Below are 12902 nucleotides of genomic sequence, written 5' to 3' on the forward strand. Positions count from 1 at the left end.
CGTGAGCTCTGCAGGGAGGAGAGCTGAGAGCTCCTTGCAGCTCTGAGAGCCTTAGTGCCCTCCCGCAGGACTGTGACCCTGGACAGGCACTGTCCCGGGCTAGCCTCTGGCGGACTGAGCCTCTGTGTTCTTGATCCGACCCCGACCCCCACTTTTCTTCGGCTGGTATCTCCTTTGGGGCCCACTCCTGGTGGCTCTCTTGGCACCTTGCTGGAGCCCCTTCTGGTGAGGGATCAGATGGCATTTCAGTGTGCATTCAGGATGGCCCCAGCTTTCCTCTCCCAGAGGAACCCGCTGTGACAGTATAGTATGTGTCAGTGAACAGAAGGGTGGTCCCTGGAGAATAGGCTGAGGACTTTTCTGGAGGCCCTGAAATGGGCCCTAAGACCAGGTCTGCCCTGACAAGGATGCTGGGCCTCCTCCTCTGCCCCCGGCCTGCCACGTGGGCAGAGGCGCTGTGCTGCTGTCCCCCGTGGCCCCTCCAGGCTCACTCTGCACCTCTCACTCGGCTCTGTGCCCGGAGGCTGACCCCACAGACCAGAGCAATGGCCCCTTGCCCTCTGCCCTCCTTCCTGTTGGCTCAGCCAATGGAGGCCCCGGAGGAGCCTGCAGGGAGGGGGAGAGGGAGGTTGGGTGTTAATGCCTTGTCTCTCTGGCTTCCGGGGCACCTCAGGTCACAGCCCAAGCAAGGTGGTCCCCAGCACAGCACCCTCGCTCCCTCTGCTTTCAGCAGGCTCGCTCTCCTTGCCCCTTCAGCCCCAGAGGTGTAACCGCTCCGCTCCCCCGTGTCAATAGCCCTGGGGCCCTGCACTGGGTCCTGTGGGTTCCCTACGTCCTGTGCTGGCCTTTGGTCTCAACTCTCTTCAGATTGCTCACTTTGAGTCTGCCACCTGCTTGCCGCCAGTCCCTGCCTCGTGCAGACACCTGTGGAGGGAGGCCAGGCCCTCCCCCATAGATATGTTAGGTGTGTGTCTGCCCTTGAGGCCCCGTTACCACGCTCAGTAAGGGGACCCACCACGAAGCTATTCACGTCGCAGAACAAAAGCAAGCGCTGCCACTTCAGCCTTCTTCTGAGGCTCACGGCTTCCCGTTCCAACTCTATTTCATTTCTTCATAAGTTACTGCTAACTGAGAAGCATTATAAGAAGGGAATTAAAAAAGAGAAAAGTTGGTGGAGGAATGCCTTTTTTGTTTGTTTGTTTGGTTAAACCTTTTGTTATTAATTCTGTAGGAGCCTGATTCAACTAGAGGAACGTGTGGCAGAAGCCGTTCTTCAAAATTAGTTCTGAGAGACACGCAGGCTCTTTATCATTCATTCTCTTAAAATCCAAATATTAGCTAATGCCTCTTGCGCCGTCAGAGCGGGCGACTCCTCTGATGCATTGTCCTGCCTGAAAGTGAAGAAGGCCTTTCATGCCGAGGCCTCTGTCAAGTCCCTCTGGTCTCCTGCTCACACCGTGACAAACCCTGATGTGCTGTGTCAGAGACACTTGCGGGCCCAGGACAAAGGCCCAGGGCCGGGTGCGCAAGGTTGCCCCTTCCTCGGCCCTACCCAGCACTAGAGCCCCCCATCCCCTTGGAGCCCAGGGTGGCCTCGAGCAGAGCGGGAAGGCCCCTCCTGGTCCCAAGAGTGTGGTTTCCCATATCCAGGGCCAGAACTGATTTTGAAGGGGTGAGGGGAGTGATGACTCTGGGGCCCTGAGGCTTAGCAATCGAACTGCTTTGCATGTTTCCTTGGATTCCCCACTGCAGCCTTCATCTCTGGAAGGAGTACCACAATGCAAATGAATTCCTTTAATCTTCCAGGAACAAACAAATCTCGATTTCGGCACTCTGAGCTCTAGAGTCACTGAGAGGTAACATGGTGGTGTTTATAATTGGGCCCGGAGGAATACAGTGAGGTTCTTAGCTCAGTGGAGGCTCATTGTCCTTGAGGGCTGTGGGTGGGACCAGAGCCCCCAGCTGATAAGAGTTGGCTAAGCAGGGTCTGTGCCTGGTGGCCTGGGTTGCAAAGTAGATGAATACAGGTCCCTCAGGGGTTCTCCTAGCTGGCTAGGACTGAGGGAGACTGCACAGGCCCAGTGCGGGCGCTGCAAAGTGTCAGAGAAGGCAGAGATTCCTGTAGACTCAGTGATCCAAGGAGGGCTTCCTGGAGGAGCTGGGCTTTGACAGATGGTTAAGCAGTGGAAAGGAGAGAGGAGAGGGAAGGGCAAGGAGAACTGTGAGTGAAAAGCTCAGAGGTGGGGGTGGGAGTGAGATGGGGTGGGAAATGGTCAGAGGTAAGGCTGGAAGGACCTTGACTGCAAGCAAAAGTATGAATTCTTTCTTCCTTCCTTTTGTTTCCTTGAGCAATCTGAAATTCACTATTAATCTCCCAAGACCTATCTTGTTGATAAATGTTGATTTCCCCTGCACACCTGTTCATATTTCTGATGGAAATGTATTATAAAATCACTCCATTCGGCTGGTGATTGCCATGGTAATCAGGAACGTTCACCGGCAGGCCAGCACTCCTCTGAAAACAAGATTCTGAAGATACAGGCTTTCATTTCACTTACAATGTGCTTGGGGAGAGAGGGAGTGAAGCAGGAGTGGGGCGGGGTGTAGGGGGATGGTTTCCTTCTCTGCGGAAGTCTTGGCAGACAGCATGGCCCCCAGGGCCTGGGAGGGCTCTCCAGGAAGATGGGGGAATGGACCAGACAGAGGCCAAGTCACTGGGGGCAAGTCCTGCATACCTTGGTGCTTGCTCTACAGTGTGCGTGCAGCTGGGGACAGCTTTGCAGGATCCCAAGCCAAGAAAGGATCTGAGCTACCAGGTGCCCAAGATCAGGAACCTTGGCTAGAATTTCATTCAATGTCCCACCTCTGCCAGAGGAACCACCTTTAGGTCTCCTGGAATATTACAAAGATACCATCATCATCACTATTATTATGATTACTTCTCCCTATCACAGGGAGAAGTAGCTTAAGGCTTGGTAAAAAGCCCCAGATGTTTGAACTGTATTATTTAGTCCTGATGTAGTCTATTTTATTTATTTATTTATTTATTTTGCGGTATGCGGGCCTCTCACTGTTGTGGCCTCTCCCGCTGTGGAGCACAGGCTCCGGACGCGCGGGCTCAGCGGCCATGGCTCACGGGCCCAGCTGCTCCGGGGCATGTGGGATCTTCCCGGACCGGGGCACGAACCCGCGTCCCCTGCATCGGCAGGCAGACTCTCAACCACTGCGCCACCAGGGAAGCCCATGTAGTCTATTTTAAATTTTCAAGACCTCCAACCAGACTGCTCGGCTTTAAATCCCAGCTCCACCTCTGACTGGCTGTGTGACCCTGGGCAAGTTACTGAAACTCTTTGCTCCTTCTCACCTGTAAAAGGCAGATAATACAAGTTTCTAATGCATAATGTTGTTGTGAGGGTTGACTTAATACATGTAGCATCGTTATAACATGCCTGTCTTAGAGTAAGCACTCAAAAATGCCTGGAATATCGCAGAGCCTCCCCTCTCAGTGGACGGGGAACAGGGAAGACTGAGAGTGCAGCTGGTATCCTGGACTTTGCCCAAACATCGCCTCACCTCCTTCTCCTGACACCTCCGTGTAACCCTCTCTGAACAGTAGGCAGGCTGGAACCCCAAAGCCCCATCTGCGTGGTGACAGTGGTGGATCTGGGCTGGAACCCAGGACCCCTGCCTCCTTGCCCACAGCTCTTTCATTTTCCTTCCCAAAGATGTTGCTTTTCTGGCCTCCAGCTGTTCACCCCAAACTAGGACCCAGTCACCCCCTTACTCTGACTGCAGTCCTGGGAAGCTAAGGCCTAGTGAACAGAGGATGCTAGAACAGTCACATCCTAAAAGTCTACATCCTAAAACATCTCCAGCTTTCAGTCACTCCTGTAATTGCCCATACATGTTAGATGTTGCCTAGTGAAAAACTACCACCATAATCATACCAGTAGTTGCATATATTGCTCTCACTATTCTAGGCTTTACACTACCTTCTCCATTTAATATAATAATATGTGTCATCAATGGAATTATTTTACACTGCACCAGACATCATATAAGACAAATCAGCCCCGGAGATGCGGGCTCTGCCTTATAGAACTCGCCCCAGCAGCAGCTCACAGGCCATTATTCTGGGCCCTGCAAACTCTGTGCTGTGATAAGGAAACTCCACCAGTTTGATCCTTTATCTGGCTGCAGGTTGAGGAAAGATGTTATTTCAATCAAGATAATGATTCTATTTCTTGGACGGAAATGAGGTTTTCTTTTTTATTGCCTCGTGGGTGTGCCACCAAGATCTGTCTTGGGGCTTGAACAGGTCCCGCACAAGTTAGAGGGTTTTCTTGAGACCCGAGAGAGAATGTAAACACAATGGAGAGCGGAAAACATACATGCCAGGCCTATGAGATGACAAAATAAGTTCTACTTGGACATTTATAGGCATTAGACAAAACCTGTGGAACCAAAATTCGGAAGATAAGTGTGCAGTGTGAGCCTGATAGCCTGCATTTCAAGCGAGGTAAATGGCCTATAAAGGTAATAATGATAATGAAGCCACATAAACCAGACGCAGCTATGACAGCAACTTAAAAGTCTTCTAAACCTGCCTGTCACGTAGGGTAGACTTCCTTCGTAACTTTGCTGACAGACTGCTCTTTCAACACCTCCTAGGACAGGGAGCTCACCAACAAAGAAGCCCACGCCATCGCTGACCAGCTCCTATGTTGAGAAAGTATCTCCAAATTACACAGTGAAATCATTTCATAAAAGGAAACCACAGTGAGAATTCACAAGGTGCTGACACTGCAGTAGATCTAAACACACTTTGGAAACAATACACATTTCAGTGAGCTATCAAACGATACGCAAATGACATTAGATGATAAATGCAGTGAGACGGCAATGATTTGAATTAGTGAATTTCATGAAATTTTAAATTATTTAAAATATTTGGAAATTTCAAGGACTGTAGCACAGCATCTCAAGCTCTTTTATAGGTGATTTGCTTTAATGAGGAAATAATAATAATTTGCTATTCTTATATCAATTGTTTATATAGTAACTCTAAGGAGTTTGGAAATGTTTATAAAGGTTTTATGCCTTTTGAACATTCCACTGAGAGCTGACTTGGTGAACTGCTCTCTCTCCAAATAAAAGGTACATTTCAGCTCAACCCGTTCTGGAAGAGACCCAGTCTTACTGATTGATTCTTGAGGACCAAGTAGGTGGTGTCTTACTGTACTGCAATCAGACTCACCAAAACTTTGAAATCTAAACCACACCATTGTCAATATGTGTAGACTATCATCGCCAAGTAACCCCAAATCTGGGTAATATTGGTTGTCACCAGGGGAGGAGCTGGACTGCTTGCAGACAGAGGTGGGAAGGAGATTTTTCACAGTATACTTTTTGGTACTTTTGCATGTAGGGCCATGGAACTGTATTACCTATTAAGAATAAAATTATACTTTTAAAAAGCACGTAGTTATTTCAGTGAAGACAGACTTTGACACCATTGATTTCTATTTTAATGCCTATACTCTTAAAATGCAATGAAAATTACTACCAGGTTAGGTGAAAACTACCTTTGGCTGTCTTCACAGCACTGATGCTCATGGCAGGGTAGTGAATGTGACCAATGCCCCACTCAGACCCTTTTTCCTGCTGGGCACCCAGCCAAGGAGAGACTTGCCTTGACACATCTTTGCTCAGCTCCTCCTTCCTGACCCTGCTTCCCTCTCCCTTACAAGCTTTCCCTCATGCTCTCTTTTGCTACATCATGTGCATCTGAATCCTTGTCTCAGTCTCTGCTTCTAGGGAACCCAACCTAAGTCAGTCACCAATGGCTCCAAATGCAGCCCTCCTGCATCTTTCCAGAGGATTGTCCCTGGTGATAGAAGCACACGTGAGCCTTTGTCTTTGACGGCAGAACCATGACCATTTTCCTGCCCAGTCAAAACCACCCGTCTGATATCATATATCCCATGAAAGGCTGCACAGCAAAACGGTGACCATCCACAACAGAGTTCCCACAGCCAGACCCGGTGGGACCGCACAGCACTCTCCTTCCCCAGGACGAATGAGCAGGAGGCAGGGGCGGACCCAGAAGGCCTGCTCCATAATCAGACATCCAGTGACGTGCAGTGGAAAGTCAGCATGAACATCAGCTCTACCAGCTGAGCAAACTCCAACAAAATATTTAACTACTCCGAGCTTCAGCTTCCTCATCTGCAAAATGGCACTACCTGACGGAGGCTTTGTGAAGTTCAGATGAGGCAATACTCTCAAGTGTGCTGCAAACTGGCAAGGCTACATAAATACTGGATGTTGTTCTTGACATTTAGAACAAGCAAGCTCTTCCTGCTTGCTTGGAACTAGTAATTAATTAACCTTTGTTAAATAAATAAACCCCAGCTGCTCCTCATCCTGGGCATAGTGCCTAGAGCTCCCTGTGTGAAAAGCAGCTCCAGGGAAAAGCAAGTGGACACGGGGAGCGCTGTCCTGGTGACTGTCCACCTGGAGCTTAGGGTATGTCCCCATCACTGATCTCAAGATCCTTAGTTGCAGCTGTCTGGAGAAGGATGTATCTCTCCCTGTCTCTCTCTCTCTTTCTCTCACTGAGATACAAGGAGTATGCCCAATGTGAATTTCCTGTAATCTCTCCAGTGTATATATTAATCTCAAATACAACCTCAAACTTGTTGAAAAATCCATATGGCCATTTTCACATAATGAGTCATAAACTGGCAGAAACTTAATTTTACTTACATAGATGAGGGACACTTTACTCCATCGTGATTCTTTGTGGAATTCATGAAGCCACTTCAAGCCCTGTACCATCTGGCCCTGCCCAGTGTCACCAGTGTTTCCTCCCCTCCCTCATTAGACCCATGTCTATGACATCCTCCATGTGAGCCATTGTGTGTTCCCATCCTGGCACCTGTGCCTTGTTCTTTTCCCCCTGGAACAGCCTCCCTCCTCCATCAGCCCAGCTCATGTCTCTCTTTCCCCAGGAAGCCTTCCCTAACCACTCTCATCACCAGCATTTCTGCCTGTGCAATATGGGCCAGAGCAGGACGTATGCCCTCTCATAAAGTTCTTTCATGGTCTCATGCGCAGATGTCTTCTCTTCCCACACTGGACTGACAGCTCCTCCAAAACAGAGCCTGAACCTGCTGCTTCTTTTGTAGTGTCAGGTGCCTGGTGAATTAATAATATTCTCAGATCGAGTAATGGATTGGGTCATATGATTGCTCTTAGTTTAACACACTGTTAAATGGCCTATATGAGAATTTACTGTTGTAAGTAAGGTCACCCTAGCAGCAAACCTGGAATTGTACAAACTGTCTGTGGTCCCAGGGTTAAAAAAAAAAGCGCACATCATCCTCATACCAGAGGAGTCCTGCTTTCCTCGCACACCAATCAACCACAAGGGAGCGACTCTCTTTCATGAGCCAGTGGGTGCACCCTCCACTCAGAGGGCAGAGCCAGGGTTCAAACCATGCACCTTCACAGCCTTACACCCCTGGGTCCAGCCCCACCCAGCCAGAGGCACCTTCCAGAAGAACCAAAAGCCCGACTCCATCAAGGTCATGCTCCCTGCCCCAAACAGGGGAACCCACCCACTTCCCAGGAACATTGTCAAACCACAGACCTAAGAAAGCAAAATTCAGACTCACAAGCAACGACGCCTTCTTCTTAAATTTCAGGCCAGCAGTTTTTCTGCAAACCTGCTCATTTCCTGCAAAGAGAAGAAAGGGATGGAGAAACATATTAGCATCTGCTCTGGGTATCCTTCAGCTGTTTCGTGGCCGACCTCTGTCTTCTGCACTTTCTCTGCATTCTCACTCCCAGCAGCACTCTCCCCTCCCAAGAACAACCTGTGCTAGTTGGGGGTGGGGGGCGTCCCTGGCAAGATCCCCCCTCCTCCGGGTTCAGCCCACGTCGCCTCCCTCCCCCTCCCCGGCACCATGCCAGTCTCAGATTGACCACTGCCTCCAATTCCCTGAAGGCGCTGGGCTTCTTCCCACTCCGGAGCGAGGCCTCCTCTTCTGTAGCATGGGGTTGCCTAGCAACCCTGCGCGCCAGCTCAGAAGGCCCTCCTAAATTGGACCTCACAGCACAGGGCATCTCCTTGTACAGCTGCCTGAATCTTAACAATCTGGTTCTGAATAATAACACTATGGTAATTGCATGCATGGGCCCCAAACTACATTTAAATAATGTTCAAGAGCTGACACAAACCAACAAAGGCCAGAAAATGCATTTCGGAGGTTGACTGTAAGGCCAGGCAGGACATTCGGTGCGGGAGGGAATTGACATCAAAGACTTGAGTTAATGACAATGCCAACCTGAACTGTGAGTTCTCCTGCCTTTCTGCCTGAGCATGCCATCACTTTAATGTGTTTTAGGTGAGTATGGGATCTGTAGAGCCAATTAATGTCCAGAGGTAGGGATGCTTCAAGACAGGATGCCCCTTAGTTCTTCAGCAGCGTATGGAGATTTTTGGAGGGGGTGGGGGTGGTGAGGATACAGGACGAGAAGGGAGAACTCTGCCTGAGTGATTTCCCTTGGGTTTTACAATCGTGGCTAAATACATTTTAGGAGGTAAGAGAAAGAACCTACCAAGCAAGAGTGCAAAGCACTTGCTACCTCAGCGAGAGACAAATTCAACGTGACTGATGTGTTTCAGGATAAGAAGTGAAGGCAAAGAGGCCTTGACACTGGCTAGCACGCAGACTGAAGCAGCTTAGCGTGGCGTGGGGAAAGGCCACGGGCACACAGAGTCCAGCCTTCAATCTGTGTCCCTGGAAGAGGGTAATGAAGAGCTCTGCTCAAGGCAGGAGAGTCTTCACATGTGGGGAGCAGCAAGCTGGCAATCTGCTCCTCGTGGAGTGATAGCAGAGAGGGCCAGTTGATCACCCCTGATAATTTGAAAGGCTGAAGCCCTTTTTTTAAAAAGCTCAAAATCGTCCTGCAAGGGACTTCAGCAGATATTCACACACCCATGTTCACAGCAGCATTACTCACAGCAGGCAGGAGATGGGAGCAACCCAAGCGTCCACAGGATGAATGGGTAAACAAAATGTGGTCTATGCATGTGATGGAATGTTATTCAGCCTTACAAAGGAAGGAGATTCTGACATATCCTACAACATGGATGAACTTGAGGACATTATGCTAAGTGAAATAAACCAGCCAGAAAAGGACAAATGCTGTATGATTCCACTTATATGGGTATCTAGGGTAGTCAGATTCATAGAGACAGAAAGTAGAATAGAGAGGTTACTGGGGGCTGGGGAGAGAGGTGGGAATGGGGAGTTCATGTTTAATTTGGGGAAGATGAAAAAGTTCTAGAGATGGATGGTGGCAATGGTTGTACAACAATGTGAACAAACTTAATGCCACTAACCTGTACACTTAAAAATGGTTAACATGGTAAGTGTTATGTTATGTATACTTTACCACAATTAAAAAAAAATCCTCCTGCAGTAACAGTACCAAATACACAGGGTTTCTCTACAAGACTTTCGTCCACTTCATCTTGGAAGTCAAAATAGCCTGTGTTGTTCACAAGCTCAGACAGGGAGACTGTCACCAGGACTCAAGGGCAAACTAGGCAGTGTGACTCTGGGCCAGGGAACCCATGGCTTGTAAACATGGTGTTCGTGCAACGTAGTCACAGATGGAGGTGTCTGAGCATAAGGAACAGGGTCTTTTTTTTTTTTTTTGCGGTACGTGAGCCTCTCACTGTTGTGGCCTCTCCCGTTGCGGAGCACAGGCTCTGGACACGCAGGCTCAGTGGCCATGGCTCACGGGCCCAGCTGCTCCGCAGCATGTGGGATCTTCCCGGACCTGGGCACGAACCCGTGTCCCCTGCATCGGCAGGCGGACTCTCAACCACTGTGCCACCAGGGAAGCCCCACAGGGTCTTCTTGTGACCAGTTCCTGGAGTCCAAATACCATCACCCCCCCGGAGTGGGGCCTCCTTCCACCCAGGAGTCCCAACCCCCATGCCCCGTGCCTGCTTCCTCCCTGAGGCACGTGGGCTCATTCTCCTCCTTGCTCCCTGACTAGAAAGCCCTTTCTTGTGGCCTCCACCTGACCTAATCCTACCCTTTCTAGTGGATCTACATCAAATTCCACCTCCTCCAACAAGCCTTCCAGAACCTCCCACCTCTGCTTTCTCCGAACGTCACACAACAGCAATCAAGCACTTGCTTGGGAACTATTCTATACTCATGTCAGGAAGGTTTGTCTCTCCCCCCAAATCTCTGAAAGGAGCCTTGGACAGAGATTGTCACTAACATTTTTGGTCTGCCACGGGCTCTGAGCACACTGTGGGCTGCTCCCTGGAGGCTCTGGGAAGGACAACAGGCCTTGCCTCCTTTGTCAGGAAATCCGGCCCCAGCTCCCCTGCCTAGACTACATAGCATGTCTGCTGGCTGCAGAGCCCTCGAGCTAAATATTCCAGGCGGGCGTGCAAGTCCCTCCAGCCATTTATAGAGGTGTAGCTCAATGTGTGCAATAAACAATTGAGCATTTACAGATTTTATGAATTTGGAAAGGTCATTAGAGCCAACAGCTTCTCCGAGTTGAGAGTGAATGAATAGCATGGATAATTTTTTTTTCAGTGTCCTGATTTTTTTCTTGGAACATGCTCTAAGCCTCAAAAAATAATGGTATAAGGAAAATAAAGGGGAAAAAAAAATCCAGGCTTGCGAGACAAGGGAAGTCGACAGGAGCTCTGGACAAGACTCCTTCCCTCTCTGAGCCTTAGTCTTCTCATCTGCAAGTTGAGGGAGTGATTGCTAAGGTCACTTTCAACTTAAAAAGTAAGTAAATTGGGGGCTTCCCTGGTGGCGCAGTGGTTGGGGGGTCCGCCTGCCGATGCAGGGGACGCGGGTTCGTGCCCCGGTCCGGGAGGATCCCACATGCCGCGGAGCGGCTGGGCCTGTGGGCCGTGGCCGCTGAGCCTGCGCGTCCGGAGCCTGTGCTCCGTGGCGGGAGAGGCCGCAACAGTGAGAGGCCCGCGTGCCACAAAAAAAAAAAAAAAAAAGTAAGTAAATAAAATTATGATTCTAGGTGAGAATGTGAAGTTAGCAAATTTACAAGCTAATAGTTACCCACCCCACACCCCATCCATCCTCCCAGGTGTTGGGTACCACTTCACCTCTGGAGAGATGAGTTTCCAGTTCATGGCCCCTCAGCCAGGAAAAGGTCCTTAATGATTTCAGGTGCCTTCCCAGACCCTGACCTGGGGAGTCTCAAACCCAACAATCTGGCTGCCTTGCTCTCATTAAGGAACACTTCAGACTAATGACTTGTTTTCTTGAATCTCCAGGAATGGCTGGAAATGGGCCAAAGGGCATCATCCAGACTCTGTCTCCCCAGCCCTTGGCTCCAGGACCAGCCGGTGCTATCTGTCAAGGGCCAGGCCTCTGCAGGGCACACGCTCGTGGTTCTCCCCAAGGAGAGAAGGAAGCAGCGGTCAAGGAGCAGAGGGTTCTGGCTCCAGCCTGATGACATAGGGAGAAACGGTTGGCCCTTGACCAGGCTGTGCAATCTGACATCCCTCCCTTTCTCCATCCTCATGTCGTCTTCTCTCTTCCCCGAGTGTACAGACACTGGGAATGTGGGAGGCCCACATCTGTCTGCAAATGTGTGGCCACAGGGCCTCCCTGGTGGCGCAGTGGTTAAGAGTCCGCCTGCCGATGCAGGGGATACGGGTTCGTGCCCCGGTCTGGGAGGATCCCATATGCCGCGGAGCGGCTGGGCCCGTGAGCCATGGCCGCTGGGCCTGCGCATCCGGAGCCTGTGCTCCGCAACGGGAGAGGCCACAACAGTGAGAGGCCCACATACCGCAAAAAGAAAAAAAAAAAATGTGTGGCCACAAACACCTATGCCCTTTGCTCTGATTGCTCTTAGCTTTCGGTAGCAACAGGAAGACTAACTGTGAATCGGAACTGTATGACCAACAGCCTAACACTCATATTAACTAATATTATCATTAATATTAGTTAATATTAGCTAACATTTGCGTGATGCTTTATAATTAAAAAAAATATTTTCCCACGTACCTGTCAGGCAGGTGGGATAGATTTAACCCATTTAGTGAGCATCTGCAGTATCCCAGGGTCTGTGCTACCTGCTGGGGATGCACACATGAAAAGGTGTGGTTCCTGCCTGCAAACTCCCTCCAGGACGGTTCATAGTCAGGAAGATGGTGGCATAGAGAAGCTGAGTGACCTTCTCAGAAGCATCCAGCTTTCAAGCATCCCTGCTCAAACCAAGTCCTCGGACTCAGAACCTTTTCCAGCTGTTCCTGTGAGGGCTCCGAGTTTCGTATAAAATTTAGCCTGTATGACGTCCACCAGAAGGGACCAGCCAGAGGGTAGCATGGTTTGGGGACTGTGAAAGTCTGTGCCCAGAATGAAACAGTGCCTGTGGGTTAGGCCATGTTTGGTCCTGGAAACTCCAGAGGGGCAGGTCCTGGGCTGGGTGCAGGTCAGAGCCTGCTGCACACGTGACCTTGGCCCCTTGTGGTCTTTCTGCTCATCGATAAAGACCCCTCTTCTCATCAGCCACCTTTGTAGAGATGCTGCCTTGAGAACTGACACAAATTCATGAAATCTTTTTCTTTCTTTCTTTCTTTTTTTAATCTGCACTAACCTCTCTTTTCTAGGAACTGCCATAGCAGTTACAATCAACATGTTACACAAAATTGGTATTGTTCTTTTCAGGGTCTCTAATGGTTTTTTGAAAATAATTAAATGCCCATGCTGGAGGAACCCGATAAATCCCTCACTTTAGAGCCAGGGCACCCAAGTCCAGCAAGGACTCGCCCCAAGTCATACCAAAGACAAGCAGAACCAGGACGTGGGTCCCAGACTCCCAGCCCG

General features: G+C 49.8%; 1 protein-coding gene across 8 annotated transcripts in view; it reads right to left on the bottom strand.

Moving 5' to 3' along the window:
- Positions 1-12902, bottom strand: part of ZBTB7C (zinc finger and BTB domain containing 7C) — a 375288-nt gene that overhangs the window by 139475 nt on the left and 222911 nt on the right. For 7 of the 8 annotated variants that reach the window (XR_009534485.1, XR_009534486.1, XR_009534484.1 and 4 more), the window contains one exon: positions 7680-7741. The gene's annotated coding sequence lies outside the window, so the exon portion shown is untranslated. Of the gene's footprint in view, positions 1-6185; positions 7201-7679; positions 7742-12902 lie in introns of those variants that run through there. The other variant, XR_009534483.1, reaches the window with a different exon arrangement.

The sequence above is a fragment of the Mesoplodon densirostris genome, chromosome 15 (assembly GCF_025265405.1).
Source record: "Mesoplodon densirostris isolate mMesDen1 chromosome 15, mMesDen1 primary haplotype, whole genome shotgun sequence".
Taxonomy (NCBI): Eukaryota; Metazoa; Chordata; class Mammalia; order Artiodactyla; family Ziphiidae; genus Mesoplodon; species Mesoplodon densirostris.